Below are 11,570 nucleotides of genomic sequence, written 5' to 3'. Positions count from 1 at the left end.
CTGAACAACGGATTGATGAATATTGCACTCTTTATCACTGACCCCAAAAGATTTATGAGTGGATTAGAAGGTAACATTTTTACCAGATTGGCAGAGATTGGAACAGAAGTTCCTGTAAACTTTCATTTAAATGTTATGTATTCTCTATTTCTTTAGATTCTTAATATTCATTTGTACGAATGAGTTTCTAATATTCACTATAATTGCCTTGCACTTAGTATGGTAAAGTCATGGTAGTATGGTAAAGTCATGGGGGCATATTATCAAGGACGGCGTTAAAATTATCGCCGGTTTAGCGGCAGAAAACTGGCGCTAAAGCGGCGATAATGGGCTTGATAATATGCCCTGGAGAATTCCAATAGGAGCCCATGTTCACACCAGAACATGGACTTCTATTGGAATTCTCTGCGGCATATTATCAAGCCCATTATCGCCCCTTTAGCGGCAGTTTTCTGCCGCTTAACCGGCGATCATTTTTAACGCCGTCCTTGATAATATGCCCTTTAGTTATCTTCGATGTCCTGAAGCAAAATGGGGATACCATGTAATTAAATGCGCCCTGCTAAGCCTCAGGCAGGTCTTAGGTAGTGAGCATACTGGTCCACTTTAGATAACTATGCTGCTAAGAGGGTTGGTGGCCATGCCCATTTTCCCTGCTGGGCGGATCCACGGGCTAGATACAAAGCTCTGACTAGGGAAATGTAATCAGCGGATCCAAAAACCTTTGTGAACTTGCATCAATGTAATGAGCTCCCTGCCAGGAAGGATTTTGGTGAAGACTGGATTTCTTTTCTACCATCAAGAAACCACCGAGAACGTACTCCATAAGGCTGATTTTTGTGCAGAGTCAAAACTCCTTCAAGAGATATGGCACTGGTAGCTCAGCCAATCACAAAATCAGCAATTTCACTTTTTGTATCACAGATCTTCTTACCACCATTAAGATATGAACTAGCCAAGACTAAAAAGGTCAGCTGTCTGCATGATAATCTGTAGAGCCCCAACAACAAACTTCTAGGCTAACTACTAGACATGAGATACAGAGAGCTGACTAGCCAATACATTATGCCATGGTTACATCTGATTGACAGGGTCAGTGTATAAGTCTCCTTACAGCTTTAGTGCACCACTGTGCTGGAAACAGGTATGGAGCTTGGGAACCATATTCTATTAAGAAATGTTCTTTGTTACCGAAGCCAGTGCAGCAGTTAACATTAACTACAGCTTTAACTAGAGTCCTGGTAATGGCGCTCCTTGAATAGTACAACATTTTGCACACTGATTTATACTGAGCTCTGTAAGAAGCTCATTGACTGGCTGCAATGGCTTTGAACTTAGGTGCATAGAATGTGCCTGAGTCTGCCATCATAATGACATAGCAAACCAGCCCTGAAAGTGCTACAGTGGCTTCCAATGGACATTGAGCATAAGGTTCAAAGTCCTTCCCATCACTCACAAGACGCACTAGGCCAACGAACCAGAATACCTACAAAAACCTCTACCTAACTTTGTGCCAAATTATCAACATATTACGACTGTGCAATGCCACTAAAAGTGAGGGAAAACAGCTCAAAGTGTTGATTTGGGATTTACTTTCCAGCACAAACCCAGTGGCGTAGCAAGGTCAGGTGGTACCCGGTGCGGAAAACTTCTTGTCACCCCGTCTTGGCAAAATGGCAAAAATATGTGTTAAAAACACTTATTTTTGCCATTTTGTTACCCCCCTCAGTGATGACACCCGGGGCAACCCGGACCCACCTTACCCCCTTCTTATGCGACTGCACAAACCTTAGTTTTCTCTCAAAAGAAGCCCTAAAGTAAAACAAAGTAGCGCTCTGCCCTGCTTTGCATCAGGGGGGCATCTCAGGGGTGGTACATATGCATTCCTATGCAACCATCCATGGGTCTACATTTGTAGGCAGTGCTTTGAGACAAAACTTTACGCATCTTGAAGTAGGTGCAAAGCAGGAGAAAAGTTTTAATTCTTCAACATTTTTCATCTTTGCAGCATTACATATGTAAAGTGGAATTTTTTTTAGTTAGCCTGTGCATAGTGACTTGTATTGAAAGTGTGAATAGTCTATAATGGACAGGTGTGAGCATGGTTCTAGGCAGCCAGAAAGTAAGCCCTAGCTAGGGAAGACAACTGCACCCTATTTTTGGTCATATGGCACATTCCTGCTCGCTCCCTTTCACGCAACTCAATGCTGCAACTTTGGTTGCTACTCTGTGTTGCGTGGAAAAAAAAGCCCCTTAAATCCCCCACAGAAATAGCCACCGACAATGACAAATCTCATCTCCTGATGAAACTTTAATGCTATGAAACATGGAGTAAGACTGCTCGGAGGGGGAACAGCCATTACAACGCGATTTTTACCACGCGTTGCCATTCCATCGCATGCGTTACAACGCATGCGATGTTACAATGCGTGGTAAAAACCACGCATACCATTACATCGCATGAGCTTTTACAACGCATTCGATGTAATGTGTAATGGCGGCTATCCAAGTCGTTGTGAGGAAACTGAGGCTGTTTCCTCACAACGACGTGCACTTCCCCTCGAAACAGGAAGGAGGAAGCAGGAACCGGGAGCAGAGACGGCGATGCAGGAGAGGAGAGAGATAAGGGGGTTTGCGCTTGGGGTGGGGGTTACTTTTGTAGGGTTTAGGAAAGTGTAAAAGTAGTGTTGTAATGTTTGTGTTGTGTGGGTTTTTTTTAAACATTTTAGTTTTTTTTTGTAGTGTAGTGTAGTGTTTTATGGTTGTGTCCGTGATTTAGGGTTTACTGTAGTGTTGTAGTGTTTGTTTAGTGTAGTGTATGAGGGTGTAGGGTACTGTTGTAGTGATTTAGGGTTTAGGGTAGTGTTGTAGAGTTTGTGTAGTGTAGTGTTTTAGCCTTTAGGGTAGTGTAGTAGTGTTTGTGTAGTGTAGTGTTTTAGGGTTTAGGGTAGTGTTGTAGTGTTTCTGCAATGTAGTGTTTTAGGGTTTAGGGTAGTGTAGTGTTTTAGGGTTTAGGGTACTGTAGTAGTGTTTGTTTAGTGTAGTGTTTTAGGGTTTAGGGTAGTGTTGTGGTGTTTTTGTAGTGTAGTGTTTTAGGGTTAAGGGTAGTGTAGTGTTTTAGGGTTTAGGGTAGTGTAGTAGTGTTTGTGTAGTGTAGTGTTTTAGGGTTTAGGGTAGTGTTGTAATGTTTGTGTAGTGTAGTGTTTTAGGGTTTAGGGTAGTGTAGTGTTTTAGGGTTTAGGGTAGTGTTGTAGTGTTTGAGTAGTGTAGTGTATTAGGGTTTAGGGTAGTGTGTGTAGTGTAGTGTTTTAGGGTAGTGTCGGGAGGTCACGCATGGGTAGTGTGGTGTTATTGTAGGGAGAGGACTGGGGCGGGGGAGGGTTGTGTAGGGGTAGGGTAGTCACTTACCTTGCAAACTTTAACCACGAGTATAGCTTTACCACGCATGCCTTTGCGTTGTAATGGCATGCGTGGTAAAGGCATAGTCGTGGTAATAGTTTGTGATGTAATGGCATGTTGTTGTCATTGACATCGCGTAGTAATACCCGCGCTGTAATGGCATGCGTGGTATTAGTATGCGATGTAATGACATACAACCCCTGGGAGTCCTGTGCTATATGCTGCAGAATACACTAATTCCAAGCCTAGGTACAGAGCCACATTTCTTGCTTTTCAGAAAAGGCATTAAAATAGAACTGTTACAAATTGTGTGAGAAAATGTCCCTTTTGACATGATTAGCCCCCCTCCCCATTTTTTCCCCGGGAAATTATGTGATTTTGATTGAAAGTGCACTGGGTCCCTGACAAAGATGTACCCTGTGCCAGAGCTCCTTTCCTAAAAGTGTACAACTTCATACTCCCCGTAGGTCCCTAGTAAATGGTACTTCTGGTACCTGGGGCATTGGGACTGAAGAGGGCCCCTTAGAGACCCCTGACCAAGGCCATGCAAACTGCCACTGCAGCCTGCATGTCGTGGTGCAGACAAAAATGACAAAGTTGACATGGCACACTGCCTGCGGGCCTTGTTAAAGCAGCACTGTTAAAGGTGTCCCCTCCAGCAGGCCTTATAAGCCCTAAGGCAGGGTGCACTATATCTCAGGGGTGGTCATATCTGCATCAGCAGATATGCCCCTATAATATTTAACTCTATTCTTAATATTGTAAGTGCCAGTGAAGCCATAGAGAGTGCATGGGCTGGAAACTCGAAAACTCGAGTTCCCCAGCAACATGATGGCTTCACTGAACCTAGGAGTGTTTGGTACCAAACAACTCCTTTTAATAAACTCACACTGATGCCAGTGTTGGATTTATTAAAACATGTCCCCAGAGGGCACCTCAGAGGTGCCCCCTGAAATCCTACCAACCCTGGTGTGGGATCTGACTGGCTTTAGGTAGCCTGCCACCACCAGACATGTTTCTGAACCCCTTGGTCAAGAGCCCTTGCTCTCCGAGGCCAGAAACAAAGTACATCCGGGGCAGAGGTGTCACACCACAGGCAGGCACAGTGCTCAGGACAGAAGCTTCAAAGGCCTTGCTGCCTTTGTATTGCGACCCCAGAGTCTGCTGCTAGCAGCAGATGGCGGCCCCTGGTTCAAACCCCTACTTTTGGTGGGAGAACCGGTGGGGGCTAAGTGACAATAGGAGGTGTGCCCCCTTCACTAACTCCACTCCTCAGGCACTGTGGGCGAAGTGCAGCATATTTTTCAAGATGGTGGAACTTATCCAATCAGGGCTAGGACTATGCCCCCCGCACAAGATGGTGGCATAATAGAGGGTGTAGAAACCCCTGGTGAGGAACCCCTTGGTCCCTACCTGTCACTCCCCTGTAACCCCCCTAAAAATATTATTTAGGTGACACCCCTAGACCATGAAGCTAAATATCTGAAAACCTACAAAGCCCCGAGACCAAAGAGCTGCAACAGCAAATAAGAAGAAGGACCAGTGACTGAGTCAGCGCCAGTCTGGCCGGCCTGTCTGCTGCCTTTCGCCCCTGCTACAAAAATTGACTCGTCCTGCAGGCCCAGAAATCTCCAAAACCCTGAGAGGACTGCCTGCCTTTAATAAAGATCAATAACTCCAGTGGATAGCGGACCTGTCCAGAAGAAACCATCTTTAAAGAACAAGAGCTCTGCCCTGAGGAACCGCAAAACCGCCCACCGGACCCACCTCTGTACCCAACGCCCACAGCCCAAGTCCTAGTGGCCCACTGGTACTGCAAAGGTTCCCCTGCGATTCTGAGCAAGAGTGCATTGTGGGTTGACTGCTGCCAGACTCCACGTTGATGCCCACAGCCTCTGCACGATGACCCCCCCTAACCGCAAACTGCTCCGGTAAGCCTTTTCTGACATCTAAGGACACCCCTGCCCTCGCCCCTGGGCCTTGGGGAGCTCGATCAATGGTGTCCCTACACCCCCAAGCATCAGTACTTACCTGGGCAGCTGGCGGTTTTCTTCATCCAGCCTCCTGGCCAGAACCTGTAGCCTTTTTCCAAAACCAATCTCATCCATTGATCTGCACTGGGTGCCCGTCGCTGTGTTGGCACTCTGCACCCGACTGCCCCTGTGCCACTGAAGGTGTAAGTTTGGTGCTGCGTTGTGGGCCCCGTGCTTATCTTAAGCCCCGGAGAGTGGGGTGCATTAACTGTGTTCCTTACCTGTAAGCAGCATCTCTTCAATTACCCCCTTACTTCTTTGGATAACATTGGTGCCAGATTCCAAATTTGAACCCTGCACCCACCCGCCCCTATGCAGCTGGAGGTGCAGAGTTGTTACCTACCTGAACCTTGTCTGGTGTTGCACTTGCACTTTCTGTACTAGGACTTTCACATGCCTACGAAGTCCCATGTATTTATATCAAGGATAGTCCTGTTTTTACATGATGACTGATATTATGTCTGTGCTTATATGGTTGATGTATATTAACCGAATAAAAGCTTTGAATTGAATTGATTGAGTCTTTCTCCTGAAAACCTAGACTGTAAATCATATACTTACCTGCAAAATTGCATTCTTGTTTACCTCCCATAGGTTAACATTGCTGAACTGAAAAATTGCACTGTGTCCACTTTTTAAAGTGAAAAGTATTTTTATTGAAACACGTACTCGCCTTTGAACCTAAATCTTGGTCTAAAAATAAATCCAGAAAGAAGGTTATTTTTTTAAAATTTTTAAATTGGTGTGGATCTCCTTTTTGAGTTGTTTGTCATTTATTAGTCACAATCACCCTTATGCATCAAGCCAAAATCCAGTCGGTAAAATACCGATTCCTTATTAGCTCCCGGTATTAAGTAAAAAATTCCCAATCCCAATGCATCAACCCAAAAGCAGAAATCGGTATTTAAGGAATCCTAAAATACCGATTCTTTAAATAGGGATTCCTTAAATACCGATTCCTTAAATAGCGATTGCATTTAAGGAATCCCAAAGTGAGATTCCTTAAATGCAATGCATCAAAGTTAAAAAATTAGCGATTTCGCTAATAAGGGGAGCAAATTACCATGAAGATGAACTGCATGGTAATTTGCAAAAACTTTGAAAAATGCACTTTTGTGCATTTTTCAAAGTGTCATGTTGCGCACACACATGCCCTTAGAGCATGTGTGTGTGCAACATATGTGCACATATCATTTTCAGGGGTGCAACAGGGTGTCCTTTTGACACCCTGGCACCCTTGAAAGTGCTCCAGCTATTAGCGATTCGGTAATACCGAATCGCTAATACAGAATGGCTTTACATTCATTCCTATGGGCCTCCAAGCCCATAGGAATGAATGGGTAGGTATTCCTTATTACCGATTCGGTATTACCGATTCGGTAATAAGGAATGTTAAGGAATCGCTATTTGAATAGCGATTCCTACATGCATAGCCTTTTGCTATTCCTTATTAGCGATTCCTTATTTTTCGCTAATAAGGAATCGCAAATGCTAATGTTGATGCATATGCCCATATGTGTATAACAAATGTATTACCTTCACTCCACTGTGTTGGGCATAAGGCTGCTCGCCCACACTATCACAAATAGAGCACTTTTGGGGTTTTCATAGAAGCCCTGTATATGTCTGGGGGAATCTCTGGACTCTTTACATGATATAATTAATTATTGATATATCACATAAGGAGCCAGCTTCCTACAGATTGTTTGTAATAAAATTTTATGGAAGTGGGGCTAGCATTTGATGACTAGCAGAAATGTGTTCACCTAGTGCTAATTTGTCTCTATCTTCCTTATTAGCACAACATGTATACTCAAGTGAGCGAAAGGTGATACACAACGCTATATAAAAGTCCTAAATAAAACTAACAAACAAGCATCTCAGGTTATATATATAATATCATTAGCACTGTACATTTACATCCAAATCAAGTGTGTTTGTTCTGTAAGGTGTTGTTTACCTCATGATGATACATCTCTTAGTTGCTCAGTTGACTGTCTATTATCCATATGAATGTTCATATGTGTATGAAACAAACTCGGCCTTAGGTATAATGTGGCAAACATGATAAAAAGAACAGGATGATGGATGGAGTGCTGACACTTTTCACACACTCACCCCCCAGTAAAGAGATCTGGGTTAAATCCATCGTTCTTTTGCTCACCATGCCACCACAGTTTGGACCCAGCCGCATGCAGATCAGTCTTCACCCTGCTCCCCATGGAAACTGTTCAGCCCAAACTGCCAAGCCAGGTCCTCCCTAGACCAGAAACAAGCATCCTGGGACCAGTTTTAGGGATCACTCCTCATTAGCCAGGCTAGCTTGATTCCAGTGGCACAGCGAGCAAGGGACCCACGTCTTGGCATACCTTGGCCGCAAAACCGCCCACCGGACCCACCTCTGTACCCAACGCCCACAGCCCAAGTCCTAGTGGCCCACTGGTACTGCAAAGGTTCCCCTGCGATTCTGAGCAAGAGTGCATTGTGGGTTGACTGCTGCCAGACTCCACGTTGATGCCCACAGCCTCTGCACGATGACCCCCCCTAACCGCAAACTGCTCCGGTAAGCCTTTTCTGACATCTAAGGACACCCCTACCCTCGCCCCTGGGCCTTGGGGAGCTCGATCAATGGTGTCCCTACACCCCCAAGCATCAGTACTTACCTGGGCAGCTGGCGGTTTTCTTCATCCAGCCTCCTGGCCAGAACCTGTAGCCTTTTTCCAAAACCAATCTCATCCATTGATCTGCACTGGGTGCCCGTCGCTGTGTTGGCACTCTGCACCCGACTGCCCCTGTGCCACTGAAGGTGTAAGTTTGGTGCTGCGTTGTGGGCCCCGTGCTTATCTTAAGCCCCGGAGAGTGGGGTGCATTAACTGTGTTCCTTACCTGTAAGCAGCATCTCTTCAATTACCCCCTTACTTCTTTGGATAACATTGGTGCCAGATTCCAAATTTGAACCCTGCACCCACCCGCCCCTATGCAGCTGGAGGTGCAGAGTTGTTACCTACCTGAACCTTGTCTGGTGTTGCACTTGCACTTTCTGTACTAGGACTTTCACATGCCTACGAAGTCCCATGTATTTATATCAAGGATAGTCCTGTTTTTACATGATGACTGATATTATGTCTGTGCTTATATGGTTGATGTATATTAACCGAATAAAAGCTTTGAATTGAATTGATTGAGTCTTTCTCCTGAAAACCTAGACTGTAAATCATATACTTACCTGCAAAATTGCATTCTTGTTTACCTCCCATAGGTTAACATTGCTGAACTGAAAAATTGCACTGTGTCCACTTTTTAAAGTGAAAAGTATTTTTATTGAAACACGTACTCGCCTTTGAACCTAAATCTTGGTCTAAAAATAAATCCAGAAAGAAGGTTATTTTTTTAAAATTTTTAAATTGGTGTGGATCTCCTTTTTGAGTTGTTTGTCATTTATTAGTCACAATCACCCTTATGCATCAAGCCAAAATCCAGTCGGTAAAATACCGATTCCTTATTAGCTCCCGGTATTAAGTAAAAAATTCCCAATCCCAATGCATCAACCCAAAAGCAGAAATCGGTATTTAAGGAATCCTAAAATACCGATTCTTTAAATAGGGATTCCTTAAATACCGATTCCTTAAATAGCGATTGCATTTAAGGAATCCCAAAGTGAGATTCCTTAAATGCAATGCATCAAAGTTAAAAAATTAGCGATTTCGCTAATAAGGGGAGCAAATTACCATGAAGATGAACTGCATGGTAATTTGCAAAAACTTTGAAAAATGCACTTTTGTGCATTTTTCAAAGTGTCATGTTGCGCACACACATGCCCTTAGAGCATGTGTGTGTGCAACATATGTGCACATATCATTTTCAGGGGTGCAACAGGGTGTCCTTTTGACACCCTGGCACCCTTGAAAGTGCTCCAGCTATTAGCGATTCGGTAATACCGAATCGCTAATACAGAATGGCTTTACATTCATTCCTATGGGCCTCCAAGCCCATAGGAATGAATGGGTAGGTATTCCTTATTACCGATTCGGTATTACCGATTCGGTAATAAGGAATGTTAAGGAATCGCTATTTGAATAGCGATTCCTACATGCATAGCCTTTTGCTATTCCTTATTAGCGATTCCTTATTTTTCGCTAATAAGGAATCGCAAATGCTAATGTTGATGCATATGCCCATATGTGTATAACAAATGTATTACCTTCACTCCACTGTGTTGGGCATAAGGCTGCTCGCCCACACTATCACAAATAGAGCACTTTTGGGGTTTTCATAGAAGCCCTGTATATGTCTGGGGGAATCTCTGGACTCTTTACATGATATAATTAATTATTGATATATCACATAAGGAGCCAGCTTCCTACAGATTGTTTGTAATAAAATTTTATGGAAGTGGGGCTAGCATTTGATGACTAGCAGAAATGTGTTCACCTAGTGCTAATTTGTCTCTATCTTCCTTATTAGCACAACATGTATACTCAAGTGAGCGAAAGGTGATACACAACGCTATATAAAAGTCCTAAATAAAACTAACAAACAAGCATCTCAGGTTATATATATAATATCATTAGCACTGTACATTTACATCCAAATCAAGTGTGTTTGTTCTGTAAGGTGTTGTTTACCTCATGATGATACATCTCTTAGTTGCTCAGTTGACTGTCTATTATCCATATGAATGTTCATATGTGTATGAAACAAACTCGGCCTTAGGTATAATGTGGCAAACATGATAAAAAGAACAGGATGATGGATGGAGTGCTGACACTTTTCACACACTCACCCCCCAGTAAAGAGATCTGGGTTAAATCCATCGTTCTTTTGCTCACCATGCCACCACAGTTTGGACCCAGCCGCATGCAGATCAGTCTTCACCCTGCTCCCCATGGAAACTGTTCAGCCCAAACTGCCAAGCCAGGTCCTCCCTAGACCAGAAACAAGCATCCTGGGACCAGTTTTAGGGATCACTCCTCATTAGCCAGGCTAGCTTGATTCCAGTGGCACAGCGAGCAAGGGACCCACGTCTTGGCATACCTTGGCCACTTAGGGCGAACATAGCAAACACAAGATGTTGGATTGAGGGCTGAAACTTTTCCAACACTCACCCCCAGTCAAGAGATCTGGGTTAAATCCATTGTTCTTTTGCTCACCATGCCAACCCAGTTTGGACCCAGTCATATGCAAATCAGTCTTGACCATGCTCCCCTCTGGAACAGCTCTGCCCGAACTGCCAGGCCAGATCCACCCTGGACTGTACAAACATCCTGGGAACAGTTTTGTGGTATCACTCTTATCAGCCAGGCTAGCTTGATTCCAGTGACCAATTCACACAAAAACATGAGTTGCTCTAAACATTGTAGCCTTTTGCCTTTTGTTGGACCTGGCCCTTCTTTCAGGGTCATCCCGAAACCTTTTGCCTTTCTCTTCCATTTTGTCTAACCAGGCTTTTGCTGGCCTCAGGCCTCAGCACTTTTTTACTGTTAACCAGCGCTAAAGTGCACATGCTTTCTCCTCTAAACATGGTAATATTGGCTTGTATACAAGTGGTATATTTAATATACTCATAAGTCCCTAGTAAAGTGGTACTATATGTACCTCGGGCCTGTAAATTAAATGCTGCTAGTGGGCCTGCAGCACGGATTGTACCACCCAATTAAGTAGCCCTTTGTACATGCCACAGGCCTGCCATTGAAGAGCCTGTGTGTGCAGTTTAAACTGCCATTTCGACCTGACAAAATAAACATTTTGCCTGGCCTAATCGTTCCTTGTTTAATACATATAAATCATCCTTAGTGTAGGCCCTGAACAGCCCAGAGGGCAGGGTGCAATGTAATTAAAAAGTAGGACATGTACTTTTACATTTTCCATATCCTGATAGTGAAAAACTTACCTTATTATATTTCATAAGTGTAGTTTCCAAATGGGAAGAGATAACCAGTTCAAGTTTTATGTCTCTGGAATCACAATTTAAAATCCTAACTCATAGTGGAGTCAGATTTTAAATTGGCATTCTGAAAATGCCACTTTTAGTACGTTCCCTATTATATTTCAATGGGGTAACCCAGTTAACCTTAGGACCTGGGTAATATTTGGTACAGAAAAACAAACTGCCCTATCGGAGCCGAACAAATATATAAA

This window comes from Triturus cristatus, chromosome 2_2 (genome assembly GCF_964204655.1).
Source record: "Triturus cristatus chromosome 2_2, aTriCri1.1, whole genome shotgun sequence".
Taxonomy (NCBI): domain Eukaryota; kingdom Metazoa; phylum Chordata; class Amphibia; order Caudata; family Salamandridae; genus Triturus; species Triturus cristatus.
Note: the sequence above shows the minus strand (reverse complement) of the source record.